At 45.0% G+C, this 21,980-nt stretch overlaps 1 long non-coding RNA gene across 1 annotated transcript in view; it reads right to left on the reverse strand.

Annotated features, from left to right (window-relative positions):
* Positions 1-2,273: 2,273 nt before the first annotated feature.
* The window catches only part of LOC125945406 (uncharacterized), a 41,963-nt gene continuing 22,256 nt past the window's right edge, over positions 2,274-21,980 (reverse strand). Inside the window, exons 2-4 of the long non-coding RNA XR_007466878.1 lie at positions 11,485-11,587; positions 7,318-7,359; positions 2,274-2,381 (exon numbers count right to left, since the gene is read on the reverse strand). This is a non-coding gene — a long non-coding RNA (uncharacterized LOC125945406). The remainder of the gene's footprint in view (positions 2,382-7,317; positions 7,360-11,484; positions 11,588-21,980) is intronic.

Below are 21,980 nucleotides of genomic sequence, written 5' to 3' on the forward strand. Positions count from 1 at the left end.
GACTTTCAGGGCGCGCTTGCCTCGATCTCACTGGTACGCCTGCCCAGCTAATCAGTGCTTCCGCAGCAAGCACTAGATAGACAGTAACAAAATACTCCCCTTCTGCTTGCGCAGCGCGATGTTTTAGGTGACAGTGACAGGCATTGCGGCAGCGAACACGGCCGCATTTACATTATTGCTTTCTTTTGTGCTCAGAACAAAATAATACATTATGTTCTTGCATAAAGTGGATAATCGATAACTGCAGATAATCTCGGTGAAGTATGAGTGAAATCGGATATGATGTGCTCGTTTGTCCTGATTCTCAACTCGTTTGTGCTCGTTTGTCCTGAAAACTTCAACTTCGAGTTCTTGCAATTTTTCTCATATTGACACTCCTTCTTAGAATCAGTACGTAAGAAAGGGTTAAATACGCTTTTTTTAATACTTCGCTATGCGTTTACCACATATCATACTATGCGCAGAAAATAATTTTTAAAAAACCTGAGCTAAAAAGGCTATACATATTGCGAAAAAGGCCTTTCTCAGCATCTTGTTAAAAAGCAGTCTTTGCCATTTTTGTTAGTGTTTTTGTCTCGCGCAGACAATTCATTTTGTTATATTTCCATTTGAAATGTGTATGAGCTAAATAAAACAGTATGACTGCATACAAATATGTATTTCTTACACTCTCAATTCTAAACGTCGTTCATTTATGTAAGCCATATTTTCCACCTTGTCTTAAGATTGTTTTCGTGCTGAACAACGTGTGATGCACAAATTAGGCTAGGTCCTAATGCCTGGAACTGAGCTGACTAATTAAATATAAAATTTGCTGAAATAAAAAAAAGAAAATGTCTTTACCCTGCTCTGACTGTCCTCGCCTCAACCCACCAAGCACGCGTATTACTTTTCACTGTTGGCACTCAGGCGAACGATTAGTCGGTCACCGTGCCCGTCCAAGAATGAGCGCTTCAGCCGCCCGCGTGAGCTATTGATGAGGGTACAGAAAAAAATGCTACCGTGTTTACGGCTTACAGCGGCATGTGTTTTAGGTTGAAAGCAACATAATTAGCACTTCTCGTTAGAGTTCTGTTCTTATGCGAAACATTCTTTGCCTCTTGTCCCACACTTTGTGGTAATTAGGTTTCTCTCTCAGTTCGTTTGGGGCCTTTCTAAAACAAATGATTTATCTATTTTAGGGGTACTATAAACGATCGACGCGTGACGAATGGTGCCATCAGCACCTCTTTTTCGGGACTGAAGCTCGATGCTCCATTCGGCCACAATTCATTTTTTTTTTGCCGTCTGCAGCATATGACAACCGTCACTCAATAAAATTTATCGAGTGCTCGTTACATTACATTTACACACACACTTTTCTGGGGCCAAGACTAGTTAGCTCTTCGAGACGCTTGGTGCATGTGTCACCAGCGAGTTCCTTGCATTCAGCTGTGTTAGCTGGTAGCAGCTAATCCTACGTAGAAAATGTAGAACGTTGTAGCGCCTTCATGATCATCACACGTTCAACAGGTTGAAACGCTTATATAATACTCCTGTCATTTTAGCGTAGCCCATGTCACAGACATGGGCTACGTACGTCGGAGTGCACAACATCGTCGCAGATGACGTCACCATCTACGTTTCTCTCCCTTGTGCCCGTCCAGTACCTAACAGAACGTAATAACTTGTAGTGTCGCATAAACTTGCGTCGCGCGGCCAGAGAAGCAATCATTCTGTCTCCCGCCATGCCCACGATGTCTTCACCGTCGTCGCCTGTCTGCAGATGTAGTCAGACAGAAGCTCGCGTCAGTCACACAACTGTTTGCCTCAGACAAACACTTTGATCCACCGCGTAACGCCTTGTGGAACAACAAACGACGCTACCTGCGCACGATACCTGCGAAATGCTTCGCGTGATATTGTATGAGAGAATGTGGGATATGCATACTAATGAAGCGAAGCTTTCCTTGCTTCTTCCTTCGACTTTTCAGCCGGTCCTACTGCTGCCACCGCAGCCGCTGCTGCTCATATTGACAAACTAACTACCACATCCAAATAACTACAGAAAGAAATCACATTGACCACCAAGTTTTGTGAAAATCTATAGAATTTTTTTCGATTTACGGTTGTAATCACTTCCTCCGCCTTTCATGCTTAGTGCTCCGTTGTTCTATTCAATCGATATCCATAAAACTGCACTTTTACATCCAGCCTTCCGAAAAAGAGAGGAAAGCCTACAGAAAGCTCTTACTGTTAAATTCATATTTAAAACGAAAACAGAACATACCTCGTAACTGTTACGTTTCCTGTCGTTACGTTGCAATGGCGCTGTTCGCAAGGCATAGTGAGATTGACTGTTTCACCAGCCGAGTAACCTTGATCTCTATAGGTACAGAGAACTGAAACAGTTCAAAACACAGTTTATTTATATTTGGCTATGCTTGTACCTATGTGTAGGCGTCACATTGAACCTAGTAACATTTCCGCTAAAGTAAGACGTAGTACAACTTTAGCGCACTACACAGTAAGCTATGTTTCACAAGATTAGTACACCGGTTCAGGGATTCAGGTGCCTTGCTTAATATTTGAATAGCAAATGTAGTGCGTACCGCAGCATTGACACCCGGAGCAACGATACACAGAGTGCGTTTGCGTCGCCGTTCTCTTAAACTAATAGTGTTTCACGACACTTCATTACAATTTAATATGACTAACCAGCAAGTGCTCACCGCCGCCCTCGAGAAAGGACGAAAGAGATTCTCATTAGTCAAATACTGAACACTACTCATCGAAATCAGTGACTCTGTGTTAGTGTGGTCATTCGCAGCCCAACTTGCGTTCAGCAAGATTTCGTCCAATGTTTATGAAATGAAATACGATGTCAAGCTCTTAAAGGCCACATTAGGAACTCTCATGGAGCCACGTAGTTAAATGCCAATGTTTATAGACGCGGACGAAACAGCCACAGCAGTGCAGTAGCTGTGGCTTCCTGCTGCTGAGGACGAGGTTATAAATTGCAGTGAAAACGAAAAATTACAAGATATAATTCACGATCAAGATAATATAATTTGGTAAAAGAACAGCTGCAGAAAAAAATCGTATGACACGATAAAAAAGGCCACTGATAACTTGACTACAGAAAGAGTAGATAGCTATACGTTTAGACGCAAGGCATTATGTTGTTTGTCCAAGTGACCACACAATAATAAAAGTGCAATAGCCCAAAATAATGCACAATGGAAGAGTATACTTGGGAATAAAAAGTTACAGAGAAATTATCTTGCTTTCTATTGCAGGGAATATGCATTCGACCAGTTCATTTCGCTTAGGCTTTTTATTTTTGGCTACAGTATCTATGGTTTTACTAGACTTGTGTATGCGCAAATATAGTAATGGATGTGAAAGTTTAGCTGGTTGGTACACTCCCATGATTGTGAATTTGTAAGCTGTAGTCTGGTATATTGTCCATTAGACGTCAAGCACTACAAGTAACACGTAGGTCTTCGAGAGAAACAATATTTTTCACAGCTTTATTTCTGTAGCGCGCATCAAGGTTCTCTACCGCTTGAGCGCGAGTGCAAGTAAATGGCAGGTCGTTTGTTAAGTTTGACAATAGGTACATATGTTTTCTTAGACAGGTTTTAAAGCGAAGCTATATAATTCTATGCGAAATCGTATATGGCTAGGTGAAATCGCCTGGGTTAAGAAAACTATCATCATTAGCTTTGGCTCGAGCGTCGTCGTCTTCTACCGCAGCTGGCCCGTTGGCACCGCATGGTATGGTGGCCAGACCTCGGGTTGCGCTCATTCTCGTGCTATGCACGCGCTCGTGCCACTGCTCCCGCGTTCGTCCTCGTCATCGTCAGTCGTTTACTTCCACAGCTGGCTGCGTTGCCCCTCATTATTCTACCGTAGAATTTCACTTCTTTTGTGTCGTCGTAATGGGGAGGCCGCGTTTACGGGGTTATGAGCCATTGCTTAAGGGGGTGTAAGCCATTCATTGTCTTACCGTAACGGACAGATTTAATTTTTAAGCAATTTGTTTTCGAATAATCGCAAGCGGCAATTGCGGGTGAATGCTGCTAACCACGCCGCCGAGCAAACCTCGAGGCATCAAACGCAAGCGACAACGGCGGACTGCGAGCATAACGTCAATGTCGTAGTTCTCTCCGTCGCAGCCGAACGTGTATCTTCCTAATCGAGAAATACTTTAATGAACCCTGGGGATTAACCCAGTGATAAACACCGGGGCTGCACGTTTCAGCTTCACTGGTTAACCAGCGTCATAGAGTGGAAGGACCGACAAATTTTTTGAATGGTTTAACACACATGATTACTCTTTCTTCAACATTCGCCTTTTCGAGGGCGAGAGGGGGGGGGGGAGGGGGCTACATAGACATAATCGTACAGTATTACGTTCGCTTTACCATTCTTTTTCTGGTTTTAAGCTCGAAGTTAATGACACAATTGCAGACAGACAGAACACCATGCGAAATGGTTTACATGCTTTTAAAAGCGTCATTCGGCAATATATTCATGGGAGATGATTCTCCTTCTCTTGCTATGATTTCAAATCTAGGAAAAGTTACGTCCGAGTGTTTTTTACAGTATGTTCTAAAAGGGGCACACAGCTTCATTTCCTTCCGCGTGCGCGTCTTCTTTCTTTCGAACTTCTTCCTGCGGGAAGAATTAACGTTTATTGCATCATTTGGAATCTATTAGCATGTGAAATTAGAAAAAAATACTGGCAGACGGAGGCCTCCGGCGAGCACCGCTTAGTCTGATTTTTCAGTGAGTGGGTGTAGTTTTTTTTTTTAAATCCATCCTCACGATCGCCCAATGACAACCCGATGGGGGACTATGTAAAACATGTGACCCATTACACTGAAACCGTGGCCATATTGTCTGTGTAGATGCTTGTGTTGTAAACACGAAAGGTAGCTGTGGTCTGTTGACGCACTCATTATCTTGCCTGTAAATAAGTAAGGAAGAGCGAAGTAGCAGCCAAGACAAAGAAGGCTTACGCATAACAATACAACTCACAGAACTTCTGTAACATTGTTGTCCAACAGCGCGTTTACAATACGAGTACCCGGTGGTGACCAGTCTCTATACGATAAAAACGCCGTCTGGCTGCCGCAAGGGTCAGTTCTGTCACCAATGTTTAACACACACACACACATAAATACCCGCGGGCACCTTATGTAGCATCCAGTTGTAAAGAACTAGTTTCCGGTTCTAATTTTTAAGAAGCACTTGCGGTTTCTCTTTAGTCACAACCGCCATGATGTACTTTAAAACTCGCTACTGTTCAACACTCACGCTTATATATTATTATTACGTAGATCTAAATTGTCCACAGAACGTTACGCCTGCCTTTGCTGCATGTCAATTTGTTTGTGGGTTCGAACTTTACATAACTCTTTATTATTTACGGAGTGAAATTTAAAAACGTAATTTTCCTTATGATTACACTGACTTTGTGGTCCGATTATTTTTGTCCTGAAAATTTTGAAACTAGGTTCAGCCATGGTGGCGGCGTATTTAATGTTGTTATGGGTGTGTGGGCTTTATGTAGCTAGGATATGCATGTGTACCCATCGCTACCAATAATCTACTATTGCGCTATTATAACGAATACACATGTGTTAACTCAACCAATTATGCATTTACTTTGCCGATGTATTGCATCAAGTGAGCCGAAGCGCTGTCAAAGCCTTTTTTTTTTGCCATGCCCCACCTTCTTTGTCTGTTTATTTTCCTTTTGTCGTTATGACCTTGGCGGCTGCCACGGCGACGTAAGCAGTCTTTTTTTCTCGCGCTACCAATAATCTACTATTAGATTATAACGATTGCGTGTGTTAGGGCGATCAATCATGCATTTATGTTGCAGGTAGATGGCGTTGCGTGACGGACAGATTTGGCTGGTGCTCTCACCAACGAAGGCTTACACATCACTGTAGGACTGTAGGACACTTAGGAAATGGAAAGATACCTCTTAATCTCTTTTTCACTTGAACAGGGAGTGATGTAAACTCGGGCCAAAGCAACTTTCACTTTAATGTAATGTGGCTCACACAAATATGTGCCTGCCACGCTGCTTTCCCGGGTTAGAATCCCGGTTAGAAGAATGTTTCTTGATTTTTTTCTAACGCTGTCAATGATATAGTATTACACTATCATAACATATACATGGGTTAACTGAATCAATAATGAATTTATTTTGTAGATATAAGGTGTCACGGGACGGACGGACTTTGCTGGGGTACTCGCAAGAGAATATCTACGCAATACAACATAAGTGGGGCATAGGGCACGTTACGTAGCTGCGGCGGCATACCTACCTTTATCATGAATGATTACACAGGCACAAAGTGCCGATCTTTTATCGTGTTGGGGGAATGGATAAACATCGTATGTGGTTACAGTAGAATTATGACAAAAAAAGATGCTTACATAAATATCGGCACAAACAATTACACAACTTCAAAGACAAGAAGAAGAATGTGTAGATATTCTGTTTATGTTACCTGAGGTGTTGGACAAGGCTACAAAAGCAAGAACGGATGGACGTCTTAAAGCGACACGGAGGCTATGAGAAACGGTGCAGTGAAGAGCTCCGGAGTAGTGTTACCCAGCCTGTTGTTCTATGACATACAGCTTTATATAATTACACGAGAAATCTTGCACTTCTCCTGGGTTGAAGTGCGGCTGGCCAGACAGCAAATCGAACACGCTACCTCTTGCTCATCAGTAGAACACCGTATCCACTGTACAGTCGCGGCATGTGATATTTATTAGAAGGCCTATAGCAATACCAAGGCACGGTCTTGTATTTAGCAGATTTAGGGCGCTGTTAATGAACTCTCTAAGCCAGAGTATAGCGTACCCGACCTGGTGGGTCTGTTAATATGGCGTTCTGCTTAAGAGCACGCGGTCCTGGACCTCATTTTAGTCCATGAATCACGTGGCAAAATTAGAGCTCAGGGCGTAAAACATGCTGGTGCGCCGTGCTTAACATACAGAAAATGAAACACAGATGACCAAGAAAGCGGACTTCAGTCGCACCCAAGAAGGGTTGCCTTGCAATAAACAGCACTAAGGGCATGACACGAGGAACGTCACAATTGCAGGAAATAGAGCTGTCGGCTTTTTCGTGTGCCACCTTTGTCGCTGTCTTTGGTTCTAAGAAAACCTGTAGTTGAAAGTTACCTCGCAGTTTTCCACTACGATTTCTGTCGTAGCCAGAGTCTCGTTTTAGGACGGTAAAACCCATCACTCAGAACTATACATTATACATTTTTGTAATTGCAAGTAACCGGGCTATTTACTTACTCGGTTTGGGTGTAGTTGTGGTAGGCGGCATCGTTGATGTAGCTACCGAAAAAAAATTCATTGATTAAGACATGCGCAAGAATAACGGATCTTTACATTAGTGAAATATATTTATATGCATAGAATTATAATTTTCGTTGATTTACTCGCACACTACTCAGTAAAAAAGTGCCATTGCAACGATTTCGCCGGGAGTTTCGGGTACACCAGGTGCTTACTACTTCGAGAGCAGAGGTTCATGAAACGGCCCTCAAATTAAGTCCTTCTATCACATACTATTATGACTCACAGAAATCTATGGCAACAGCTAGATTTTTTTATATGAGAGTCGAAGCGTTTCGAAGGCAACGGTGGATGGTGCAACGCTTACGCTTGAACTTTATAATAATTGTTTCTGGATGTCTGGATGAACGCAATGATTTCTAGTGTAGTTCCCCGAAATTAAAGTGCAAGATAAAGAGCTTCGTGGCCTTGCAATGCATTCTCCTCCTTTTATTCCATGTACAGCGGCTCGCGCCAAATATGTGTGTCGCCCGTTTGTCATGTCGAGAAATAAACGTGTCGAGAAGCTTTTGAACTACCAAATATAAGGTAGCTAAAAAGCGCACATTTGCCGTTGTCGCCGCTTGAGGTGGTATGTCATTGTGCCATATATTTTTTTTTTATTATTGCGACATTACCCATTAAAGATTCGATCAGCGTATTTTCAAGAGTAAAATAGTTTTTTGTCGCTGAAGTTACTCATCACAGTTCTACAAGCAGGGAGAAAGGTGATCACGGCGGGCTGTTTGAATGGAGCAGCCGCAGCAAATTAGCTTTTCGTGGTGCTTATGGGCATTAAGCTAATCTATTTCGAAAGCAATATGAAATATTTAACGCCCCCGTAAGTGCCACTCTGCTACGCATTCGCGGACGTCACTTAAGTAAAATACAGGTGTATTATGCAGTGTTGCAGCATAAAAGGAACTTTTGCTAATGCTCCTAGGAATGTGTGGTGGGCCTTTACTAATCATAGGGCACTGCTGCTACAAGCCGCCCAAATAATTGGCGGAGGGTGTGGTAAACACACCTGTAGCACTATAGCGACAAATTTTAGCGTAGTCACCGGGTTGAAATGACATACCAGCGAAACTATGCCGTGACACAGGCCAGAGCTCAATTGCCATAAATTGCAGCTGATCAGTATAGACAAGATATGAAAACATTCACAAGAAAGCAAAGCTACGCATCAGATTTTGTTTTCGTGATATAATGTATGCCAGCAAATGTGAGGAAATTCTTTGTAGCTTTCAATTTCAGTTTATTGTAAACAAATGTAGCTTGAGGAAAAAATATAGTGACTTACAAAACGGAATTGTATAAGGACTGGTGCCATGAAACTGAAATTTACCCTAGTGAGTTTTATGCATTTAAAAGCAATGCGATATCCCGCGAATTTCAGCAGGTGACAAGCACTACTCGCTAGCACGCGCGCCCACGGCGCCACACCAGCAACAGCGGAATAAAGAGCATAACTTTACAACAAGCGAATTAGTCAATAAACAAAACGCCCGCTTTGCCTCGTAACATGCCTTGCCGCGCTTGGGCCGCTACAGGTGACGCAGTTCTGAGTGCTAGTAATAATATTCCGCACCATCTAATATAAACCGGGACACAAGTTGGAATGCCTCCTCAGGTGATTCAGCTGTCCAGTCCCTGGAGAACTTGCGCAGAATTTCCCCATTATCGGCTCTCAACCGCACGAACCACGTTGTTCGACCAAATCCGCACCGACATCTCTTCGCTCACTATTATCATACTACCGTAACCAGTCATTGACTCGGCCCGCCGTTAAACCTATATATCTACTTCCGCGAGATCATGAAATCATGTACAACACTCTTTTTATCAACATGAAAACATTTTCTAGGCTTTGTCGAGCAATCCTTCCTTTGCGGTGTGAGGGTACATACTCTCTTGCCCAGTTATGAAAGTTATTCCGGTGTTGACCATTATATCCTCCGCAATCACGATATCCGTTTTTTTTTTCATCTTAAACGCGAGCTTGTGCTTGTGGGGGATCGCTACTACGTTCCCATGTCTCTTTGTCACGGGGCCTGGTTCTTCCTGCTCCTGCCCTGCCTTCGCTGAGGTAGCTTACCGTGGCCTGAAGAAATAAAAATAACGCCCGACCAGCAAGAAACGTGGCGGTCACCCTTTACACAGCCTCCGACAACGGCATTTTCTTTTTCATGTTTTAGGTAAACGCTTGTCCCAGACAACGTAACAACGCTCAATTAACTTGATGGGCAGTGTTATAAACGCATTTATTTAACTGAGGCCACAGTGCGTCCTTTTGGCTTCACCTCATGGAATATAGAATCGAGGCCAGGTAATATGACGTAGGGGAAGAGCCAGTTATGATGAGGACCATACAGTTGATCCCAATATAGCACAGAAATTCTGTAGAAGCACCACCATCTTCTCTTGAATAGGCTCGGCGGCGCACTGAGGGTTGTGTACAGCTGTTCACTGTCTTTCTTGTGGAGATGCTGTGTGTAACTAGCTTCGACAAATGACTTTCGGAGGAATGGACGACAAACACTGACGTAAAACTGGCGATGTCCGTTTAATCTAAACAGGCATCGAACATCGGATGAAATAGAAATCGTACGGGCTCGGCTAAGAAACTTGCGAAAGCAGTCGCACAGCCATTTTCACACACGAGGTAACAACTTTGACGAAATTATTCATACTCAAAAGGGACACTTTCACTACCCGAGAACAGAAAATATAGAAAATCCGACCTCATCTATTGGGTCAATACAATGGAGCGAACAAACATATTTTTTTTTCAAAGGGAGCACTTCAATCTATTTGTTACACCAGTGACACGAATACCACAAGCTCCCTCAGTTTTTCGCTGTTTTTCACCTGGGTAGACCAGAGCTGATCATCACCCATCCCATTTTATCATGTCAATAGATTTTTTTTTGCTTTCTTTATTATTATTTTCTCATCACAATCAAGGTTTTAAGAATCTACCCTTTGTCCCAGCATAAGCTGAATATTTCACCTATTTTTATTTATATTGGCACGTGTTGTTTACTCGTTTCCGTTCACTACTTTTCACTACAATGTGACTGTCATTTCTTTACCACTCAGCACTAAAAAAGATGTCAACTCATTACTTCGCTTTCAGCCAAGCATGTCTGTATATAACTCAGTTTCCTCTATAGGGCTTCTTTATCACCTTTCTGTTTTGTCATTTTTGTTGTCTTTTCACGTGTTCGAACATCATATTTTCATATTTCCGGATTTTCCTGGAAGATATATAGCCGCGGTTTTGTCAGCGCGTGCATGTATGCTTAGACCCGTTCCCGGTTTCATCTGCCACGCTTCTAAGCCTGTAGCAGTAATTCTACTTGTTGCACCTATAAAACAGCTGAACATTTTGAACAACAGTCATTCCGCTTACATGGCCCACCAGCTTATTCTCCTCCCCCTGCTTCTTTGAAGTTGTGGAACAGTGAGCTACGCGAACATAAATGAGCTGCTAATTAAATCAATTTCTGCTCCGACGAAGACAAGCCGCTTGTTGAAACGTTTGCGACACCCTATTGCAAAAACCAGCGTTTTCCAGTGCGTTCCAGTGTGAAACTAGCGAGTTTTTTGACACTGGGTGGCACTGCGTACGCTAGTGAACGCTGGGAGTCACTGGGAGTCACTGCGACACTGGTGAGATCGCTGGATAAGAGCTGGGTCACATTCGACCAGATGTGGTTTCACTGCTGTGACGCTGGGGTGCACTGGTGTGCGCTGTATACGCGCTGGTGTTCGCTGGAGTTCGTTGGCTCGTACTAGAACTGCACTGCGCTGCTTTCGTTTGTGCCGCGCTGGCGGAGTATATAGGCGCTATGGAATATTTTTTCTCCTTTTCCTAAATAGTGCTATAATTTGAGCTCATGAATGTCTGTTTCGTGTCGGTGGTGTTGCAGCTTGGAATAAAGGTGCGTGAGCTGCCCATGCATATGCGACACTGAAGATCACTTTCGCAGGTTGTAAGAATGGCGCTAACACATCTTTAGTGAGTGTTATAATTTTATTACTTCCCTAAACGAAGCTCAACATTCAGTCTGATCGGAGATTTCAAGACATTATATTTTCACATTTCAAGGCTGCACGTACCTGGTTCTTTCTTTGAGGAAAAAGCAATGTCTGAAGTGAATGCAATTATGATGACCATAGCGCCAACTGTTCTTGGAGTAATGTAAGTATTTACAGAGGCCATCTGAAATTGAGAATATAACGTTAACGCATATCTTCCCAGGGGAGCAAGACGTTGAATTTAAGTTTAACACCAAAACTGGAAGAACAAGGAGTTTGATTGCTTGAAGCAGTGGACACCGAGTAAAAGGTGACCCATATAATTTTCTACATCAAATGCCCTAACGCAGTCCGTCGGTTGCATGGTCTCGTAAGTCTTACCGCCACACTAGAGCATTGCCGTCCTCGAATAAGTTTAGAGGCTTTATGACTTATCGACAGGTGCGAAATGATGACATGCAAAATGCGCAATGGACGCCTTGTCCTGTGTTTTCTGTGTGCTTGGCTTTCCGCTTTCTTGAACACACTATGTAGCAAACATCGACTTACCCAATACTAAGTACAAATCTTTTGAAGTCTTGTTGTGACTTGCAAGAAGCATATTTGAAGGATGCCACAAATTGACAGCAGAAGCATTTAGCAACATTATGCGAAGTAAAACATATTCTCGACAGAGAAAATAGAATATCATATATATTCCGAATTTTTGTAACAAATATGTTCCTCATCTGCAAGGCGGGTTTCTGTTAAACGATGGACTACTCAGTAAAAGAACGTTCAGTAACAAGTTATAGCGCTCCGAAAAAGTGCTCACGTTCAACATTTTAGGCTGCAATCTAGCGACGTGCAACGTACTAGGCAGACTCTCTGTGTAGTTTCGTATAATAACTTTTAGTTCATCACTACCACATTCGACGCTTACCAACGTAGTCAAACCATCATTTTCCAAATCAAGAGCACGCAAACATCTGCGCCATGATTGCGAAATATTTTGTTGCGGCATATTTTAAATCTTGGTGATGTTCACAGTTCTGCCTATTAAAGCACTCTAGAATCCACACATTGTGACAACTGCATTTATAAAAAGTGCTGATGCACATTCGCATGCAACTGAGTGGGCCACAGCCGCCACACCCCACGCCGTAAAGCACTCTGTAATTCACCAGTGACATTCGCTTTCCGAGCCCCTAAATATCACAAATCTTTAGGACTACCGTGAATGTCCAGTGCCTAGATACGTCAATACGCGGTTGCCAATGAGAAAATTAGTCTTTATAGTATTCCTTTGCAACATATCCAAGTTGAATGCTTTACCAAATAGGAGAACAAACACGGTCACTTGACACCAGTTTCTGGATGGGGCTGGTATGCAAGGACGCTCGTCCGCTAATTTTGTTTCCGTGTTCAGGTTTGCAGGTGGTTGAAATTATTCCGGAGCCCCTCATTTCATAGCCCAAGCTTTCTTTTTGGGCCTTAAACCCTGTGGTATGATTCGGCTTTGAACTGTGGGAGTGTAAAGATCATGGCAGACGATTTTCATTTTCTTCGGTCCACGATACTAATTGTGCTTGGCACGAAAATAATGACTTCAGCCGTGCCTAAAAGAGGGTATGTTTTTGTTCCGTATATAAATGCTTCCGACGCGATCGTTCTACGACGCGCTGATGGAGTGTCTATTTTGGAGAATTCTAGTGGAACATAACAATGAGTGGTAGCCAATGGCTTTCCGTCAATATAAACCCACAATACTTCTGAACTTCGTTATGCTTAAGATCACCATTGTTTAGAGACCTGCCATTAGTCTTTCCGATACATATTTTGGATATCACGTTAAGTACATTACTCACTTTTCAAAAGTTTACAGATCTCCTATAAAAAAATCTAAATTTTGTGACAGTTTTTGCGTGAATTGAGAGTGATTCAAAGTTAGGCCATTTTTGATGCCCTCAGCGGGAAATGTCACCTAATGTAAAGAGACCTCTACATAAGGTACTCTTTAAAGATATCGTGTATTTGTGTATCGCATTTTACGAGCGCGCTTCTTGAGTATAGGGAGCGCTTTTACTGGCCAAAACCGTAGACAAGCACAAAACCTTGGGCGCTGCAAAGAAATCACTGCTTATTTTCAAATCACTAAAAATTTTTAACATCCCCTGCACTCTTCTTGTTATAGTGAAACTTTATAAAATTTTGTAACACCGAGCGGTGTCGTAAAACCCTAAATGTACGAAATGCAACCTGTACTTCATTTGCCTGGCTAGACTAGCACCTTAAACAGTAATGCCATTTGAGTAAAAAGCATGCAACGCAGTAACCAAACTGCACCCATGATGCAAGCAGACTAAATCGTAGCCAGCCATTCAAACTTTTCCTACACTTACGGGAGCTCGAAGAGGTCAGCTGGCCTCCACCTCCTGGGTAACGACAGGATTTAGCAGTTAACTAACTAAACTCTGCGAACTAAGTGCTTAACTACGTGAACTCCAAAATTCCTCTCCGGAACCCTTTCGTATTGCTTCAGCGTGGAGGAAGCAGCTTCCCGAAACCGCGGCCTGTGAACCGCCTGGACTGGCTTTCTCTCAAATAGGAATTTCTTTATAGGCATTCTGGTAGCGCACACGCTCGTATAGGTGCGGTCAGCATCGCAATACGTGGTTGCGCCTAGTTGAACGAGTGTCTTCCATATTACGTGTGTAGTGAAGAAGAGGAAGAAGTGCTCTTGCGTCTGTCGCTGTGCGCACCATCAGCGTTCGTGGACTGCCTCGATTGCGTGAGACGTCTAATAAATCGTCATATCACACGTGGAAAACGGCTCACTCGCGAATATGCATTCCATGTATGTTTCGACGAGGAGCATTGCAGTAGGTGCAGATGGCTCGTGTGTCGACGTCGGCGGTTAGTACTATGCGCACTATGCCGTCATCCTTATATTTTATACGGGTCGTAGCTGAATGAACTGGATCCCGTATCCACAGGGGTATTTGTGAAGCGTACTTTTTCAGTACTTCTGAAGGCAGTCCCCTGAATACTTTCGCATTGCACAGTTGTGAAGCAATGTTCACGGTTAAACAAAGAAACATTTATGCAATGGCAACTATTGATGAGTGGATGATAGGTGGGCAGGTGTTGCTAAACTGCATATGGTTGAACGTTTCGGAATACGGCTACGTTTAGGGGTTTTCCAATAATTCTGTTATAATCCTGCGTTCTCTTGCGTTCACATTTGGCACGCATACTCTTGTCAGCAAATTCCTGAGGCAGCTATGATTCAATGCCGGCAGTCGTAAATTACAACATATGCGTTAGTCGGGCTTCCCAAGCACAGTTGTTTTATGTGCTGTGTTATGGTGATTTGTTTTATGCCAAGAACTACTTTGAATAAGTACACTTCGACCAAGGACGAGAAAGGAACAAATCGGTCAACTGACGGTTCTTTCATAGCAGCGACCGAACTGTAACCATATATGTGGAGCTGAAACTGCACAATAAGTTTGTGGGATATGTTGAAAGAATATAGAAACTAAAATACGGCCCACCGGAGGACAGGACACATGCACGACAGATGCACAGGCACAAAAATCGTTTCTTTCCTCAGTCTCTGTTTTGCCGGCGTTAAACCTCACAATATATTGCATCAACGACGCCGCCTCTTTACTAATGTCAACGTCGCAAGGTCCCGATCACTTGCTCACATCCAGACACCGTGCGCTCTTTTGAGGTGGATGTTCTGTTTGTTATACAAATCCAAATTATTAATTTGTGACCAATTATGCAAAATGCTTCCAGATATCGGTTGTTCATAAATATGCACCGGTGTATTCTTTCATCCACTTGAAGCAACCACCAAATCTAGGTACTACCCTCGACATGTCAGCAGACCGCCTCTCTCGGTTGCTGTTGGACTTTCAAGCAGGTCAGTCATATATTTCGTGAGGAATAGTAGACGCACTAAAACCCTAAGAAGTCCCATGCTCAAATAGGATCCTTCGTGTGCTTTTGCACTCTTGCGTTGGGCCGCATTAGGCCGAGGTAAAGGCCGCGCAACCACAGGCTCCGCACCCGACGTGGTTGCTTAGTGGTTAGGATGTTGAGGTGCTCAGCATGATGTCGCGGGATCAAATCCCGGCCACAGCGGCCGCATTTCAATGAGGGCGAAATGCAGAAAACACCCGTGTGCTTAGATTTACGAGTAGGTGCACGTTAAAGAACCACATTTGGTCCAAATTATACCGGAGTCCCCTACTACGGCGTGCATCATAACCATATGGTGGTTTTGGCACGCAAAACCCCATAACCTGTAACAGGCTCCACCTCGGCATGCGTATAGCGGCAGCATGGACCTTGTACATACAAAGGCTAAAACGACGAATATCCTGTGGCTGCTGCCGGCGAATGTGGTCTACGTCTTACAGGCTGCCCTGTCGCAGAGTGCTGACGACGGCTCTCTGCTGGTATTGTAAAGAAAGTCGTATTTTCGCCCGAAATGCGAAGCATCGATTACGATAGAAAATTAGTAGACAGCTATACAAAGTAAGGATAGTAGTTTTATCGTTCATATAAACCTGTTAACATAGGCACACAAATGAATTTAACAAGCATGGTGCCACGCTCAATAAGGCAAACGTGAACGCATGTCACTCGATAACCGCGGAAACTAGCTGTGAAAACGCTGGAGTGAGTCAGCGCAGCAGCAGCATCGAGCGAATTGAGCTTCGTGCTGGCGCTCGCACCAACGCGATCTTAGCCCCGAAAACACAGGGAGGGCGGACTTCGCCCCCACCGCAGATGCCTTTCATGATAAAGCCGCTCGGGTGGGCGCTCGCGGTGCACAACCTGCGCCGCGAGCGCAGGTTCTGCCTGCCCTCCGTGCGGAGCGTTGTACATGACTGGAAGAAGGCGCGCTTACTTCGCACTACCCGCCCTTGTGGGCGCGAGCCGCGATTGCTGGCTCACCGTCGCATGCTTTCAACCGCACATACAGCGTACGGCACACGGCGACGATTTTATAGCCCGTGGACTTTACATGGAACCTCACGGCGATGACTATAACGGCACCAATTCGCCTAGAGTGTCCATATAATTGCTATCACGATAAAATCAGAAGATATTGATATTACACTGAAACCACTCGACTGTTGTAACGCGCGCCGACATGGTTGCCGTAGAATTTCTTGCCACTGGCTCTATGCTTGCAACATGCCATTAGGTGCTTTACCTCTCTTCGAGAAAGCTTTTCCTACGCTCGCTTTAAGATACCTTGAAGCGCCACTTTCAGCATTTGTGTTTCAAATTGTACAGCGCACAAATCATCCTGAAGAGCACCGATGCCAGTCCAAACGCTTAGTAGTGGATCTGTTTTTTGCAGCGAAGCTGTTTACATCTAGCCCCGTGTGCATCCCCACATGTGTTCCCAGGGGAGCGACCCAGGGAGGCTTACGTCCGTATCACGGCGCGTGGACAGGAATGGAGGCGGGTAGGCGAGAGGGTGGAAAACTGTGGCGACGGCGTTGCAGCCATGAAGATGGGTAAGGAGAGGGAGAAGAGTGGCGACAGTGCTGCAGCAATGAATACGGGTAGGGGGAGATGGGGTAAGAGTGTGGTGACGGCGCCCGTGCACGTGACCTGCGCTTCTGTGGTTATAACGCCACGCGCGCCATAGGTGCCGGCGCGGCTGCAGCAGAAGTTACAGCAGATGTATGGGAGGTGCGGTGACCGCGGTGGTGCTTGTGCCTACGTAGTGTGGGGCCGTATGAAAAAAAAATGCATAATTTCATAATGTACGCAGCCTCAACAGCTTCGCTGGTAATCCGTCCCCATATCAATGTTGCGGCCCCACGAATTTTTACTTAAAAGAAACGCTAAGTGCCATTCAACAGTGAACTTGCTCTCGGCGAAACAATCTTTGTTTCGGCACTTCCTCGCCGTAATTTGTGGTGCGTAGCAAAAGACACCAAGAAAGAAAACAAACTTTCTTGCCTAGGCGGGATTCGATCCCGCGTACCGTTGCTCCCAAGGCGAGCGCCCTAACCACTAGGCTATACAGTCATTTTTTTTCTTTATTTCCGAACATTCGGCAAACACAATAATACAAACTGCTGCATCAGCTGACAATATTCACTTTCCCACCGCTGATGTCAACTAGCGGTTGAGATTAGAAAACTCATTTTGACAAGAGCATTCATCAAGATCAATAGTTCATCTTCATAACCTAATTTCTTAAACACATCACGAAGTTTACTCCCATTTTCAGTAAAGTAAGAGTTTACTGTTCTCGGATTAATGTCACAATTCCCTGCAGCCATGCGGTTTCTCCAGATGCTGTGAAGGCCGAGGAGAAAGAACGTGTCATAAGGTATACGTTCTTGCCCTGTAGTTAAGTATCGAATACCATGGTATGTTAACGGTAATTATTTTTTAATAGTTCTTTGCATAATGTCCCAGAAGAAGACCGCACTCCAACAATCTAGAAACATGTGTTCTATAAATTCTGGTTTCTTGCAAAGTAAACAGTTAGTACCCCATGGTAAATACTCCGCTTTTTCTTCTAGCCTTGTTTTTACAGGCACGGTATTACTATGTAATCTAAAAAATAACGTTTTCACTCCCCATAGAACCATCATTCGTTTCACACGTTTTAGCACATCTTTCCCTTGGCCTTCACGGTACAATAATCGATACAATGGTTCTGGGAACATAATGTCTATTAAATCAGCGCTTATCCGCTTGCGTGTTACAGTAGCCAAATATTCAGTAGAAAAGTTGTTGTTTAAAAATCTAAATGCCACTACCACTTCACGTAGAAATTTACTCGTTGCGTAACACCCACCCTTCCTCATCGAGACAACAAAGTTAGGTTGAGCATTACTCAATCGGACTTGAATAACTGTTCGCAAGAAAGGATTTGTCGTGTCTCGCAAGAACAATAAGCTAGAAACCAGTTGCTTTAAGAATAAGTTTGGTAATGATAAGCCTCCCTGACCTAACTTGCGAAACAAGTTGTTTCTGCTTGTACTTTCATATTATGACTGCCACACAAACACAGCGAATGCTTTATGAAATTTCTTAAAATTGAATCGGGAACAGCTCAGGACTTGCATGAGATACCACAGCTTGCTCACTAAGAAAATTCAGCAAATTGCTGCACGTGAAAATATTGAGAGGTCACGCCCGGCCCACTTGTCAGTTTGAGCTTTCAATTCCTGCACCTTTCCATTCCACAAATCTTTAGTGTCTCGATGAGTGCCTAACGGTACACCAAGGTAAATTCCAGGTGTGAGCGTCCACTGCATACCTTCAAAAACACGTGGCGTTGTCTGCCACTGGCCATGTCACAAACCGACACACTTATTCAGGTTTATACTAGGCTATACAGCCATGGTTGCAGAGTATGCATTTATGCGAACCATATGATTGCGTTCGAGCGTCGTCGTCTTCGTGCAGAGCTGGCGCGTTCGTACGCTCGTGCTCTGCGAGGTGAAGAGGTTTTGCGCGCTATCAGAGCGAGAGAAAAACGCATTCATGGAGCGGGTAATCTACGGCCGATTTCACTCACCTCATAATTATCTCGGTAAGCTCTTCGAACTTGTCACACAAGAAAGACTCCAACACCATACACAAACGCATAATCTCTTCCCTCACACAATGATTGGCTTGCGCGGGCATCTATCCACGCAACACGTCGTGCTTCAGCTCTCTGAAAAAATCCTGCACCCCCGGCATGCAAAACGCACAAGAGCGATACTAGCACTCGACCTCTCCAAGGCCTTTGACAATGTGGAACATACCGCCGTGCTGAAGGCCTTATCCGATGTACACGTAGGTGGGAGAACTCACGCCTATGTCACAGCCTTCCTACAGGCCAGCACTGCGGTCCTGACTGTGGAAGAACTGACAACAAATAAGCTCCAGCTGGGTAGCAGAGACACACCGCAAAGATCAGTGCTCTCGCCACTCCTCATCCCATGGCCAGACAGCTGGCGAACATTTACAACCTCTCGCACTCCCTGTAGGCCGACGATATTACCTTGTGGACCACCACAGGCAACATAGACGGCATGGAGGCTACCTTACAAGTAGGGGCCGATGTGGTGGCGGAGCGGGCTGTGGCAATAGACCTCGCGTGCTCCCCCACCAAGTCGGAACTTCTTGTTGTCCACCCTCCCATGAGTCGCACAGACCCAATTCCAGCCCCGAGTATCCATATCCACATGGGGACGTGCTGCATTCCAGAGGTCACAAAGCTACGATTGCTTGGCATGATCATGCGGTATAACTGCAAACGCACGGCGACCGTAACCAATCTCACCACCTGAGTACACCACACTATGCGCCTGATCAGGCGAATAGCCAATAGACACAATGGGATGCGAGAGCATGACCTGAGAAGGTTAGCGCAGGCCTTTGTCATGTGCAGAGTAGTATACTCGCTCCCACATTTACATCTCACCAGGGCGGAAAAGGGAAAAGTGGATGCCCTTATACACCAAGCGTATACGACAGCGCTTAACCTCCCCAGGCACACGCCTAATGAGCGCCTCCTTCGCATGGGGGCACATGCGAAGGAGCTCACGGAAGCCCACCGCACAGCCCAAATCGTGAGGTTGTCCTCTACCACCACAGGACGGCACATCCTGGACAAACTAGGACTAAGGCCGACCTCCGAGGAAGATCAGACACGCTCCTTACCATCAGGCATACAGAACTGCCTCACTATCCTCCCCCTGCCTAAAAAGATGCACCCCGTGCATCACGATGCGCGCAGGCAGGCCAGGGCAAAAACCCTCTACAAGTAACACTACCACGACCGCCTCACGGTGTGTCGACGCCACTAGCTACCCGCACAAACCGGCCTATGCTGTTAGTGTAGTGTCACAACAGCTTCGTTACGCCACAGCAGCCACAATACAGGACGCACGTCCCTAGAGGTGGAGGAGGCTGCCATACCCCTGGCCATATCCACCACCGCTGCCGAGGTTATTCTTAGCGATTCCAAAACTGAAATCCGCAACTACTCCAAAGGCCGAGTTCATGAACCGGCAAGGAAAATTCTCAATCGTCAGACCCCCCTCAGACCAATTACGCTCATCTGGGTGCCCGCGCACGCGGGCCATCCAGGCAACGAGATGGCCCTTTTCGTCGCTCGAGCAGCCGTCAACCGAGCGACGCCGTCGTATGACTTGCATAACGCCAGATACCGATTGGTAGCATATCATGAGATCACCCTCCACTACCGCGAAATGCGGTTAACATATTCTCCCCCACACAAATGCTTAACCAAATTCCAGCAAACTACCTGGCGTCAGCTTCAGGCACAAACCTTCCTCTCTATAGATTTTCTCGCCCTGGTTCATCCAGGCCTATATCGACAGGAATGTACGCTCTGCGGCGCACCTAGAGCTAACTTTCAGCACATAATGTTCATATGCCCTGAGCTCTAGCCGCCCTCTGAGTGGCAACTCACCGACGTCGAGGGATGGGAGCCTGCGGTGTCTAGCTCCAACCCAGCCGACCAAATACGGCGGGTGGACTGCGGTACGGCTGGTGGACTGCGGCTGGTGGACTGCGCTTTGAGGGTCGCCGAGCGCCACAACCTCCCTGCCACTCTACGCGCTCCTGAGCCTCCTCACAAGTAGTTTTCATACATAACGCTCACGAACAATAAATGTTTACGACCACCACCACCGGAGTGGGTCTCTTGGAACCCGGTGTCGGTGTTGCAAGCTGCGCTATGCAACGCGCAGTGACGACCATAAGTCCGAGACGCGCTAACTGAAATTATCATCATCATGAGTAATAACATGAAAAGTTCGCGCGCACTTCCGAAAAATGCCTGGCTACGATCGCCCAGCTTCGCTGTTTCAAGCGTTGCGCGGCCGAGTGCCAGGTTAAGCGTTCTTAAAATCGTTCTTACCGCGTTCTTACCTTAAGCGTTCTTACCGCTTGCGTTCTGGCTGCTCTGGTAAAATGGCTGTGCAATTAGCTCATTCATATCGCATTTCATATAGGCACGTACACCGACCGCTCATTGTGCGTTTAAAATGTAATCCTAGTCGCACCTATAGGCGACATCACATAATGTAGAAACATAGCAAAATACAAGCATTTGGGCATTTATCCACCATTTAATGACTTAGAGTCGCACTAGTATCACTGACCGGACACCTTCGAAAACAGCGACCGCTGGGCCGTATATATACACGGTGTCACTGCGTATTTGTCAATGCAAACCATTTACGTGTTTGATAAAGTAGACTTGGATTAAAACCCGTATTCACAAATGGGCCTTATAATAAGGCGCCCTTTTTTAAAATTAGTAATAATAAAGTGTGAGATAAAGCCAAGGAGCGTTCCAAGAACGTGTCTTACTATGCGGAAGGGCAGCCTTGTGGAAGGTGGCCCTGTCGTCATAAGGAACCAGAAGAAAAGTGAGGCTATCAACTTTTGTTGCCCTCAATCGCTGAGTTACTTGATTAAAAGTACGTGCCTCGCGGTAGAGAAAATAAATAACACAAGCGGAATACGCGTTATCACACGCTGTCTCAAAGCAGTGTAAATAGCCACGAGTTCGCGGTGTTGTA

Source organism: Dermacentor silvarum, chromosome 5, assembly GCF_013339745.2.
Source record: "Dermacentor silvarum isolate Dsil-2018 chromosome 5, BIME_Dsil_1.4, whole genome shotgun sequence".
Taxonomy (NCBI): domain Eukaryota; kingdom Metazoa; phylum Arthropoda; class Arachnida; order Ixodida; family Ixodidae; genus Dermacentor; species Dermacentor silvarum.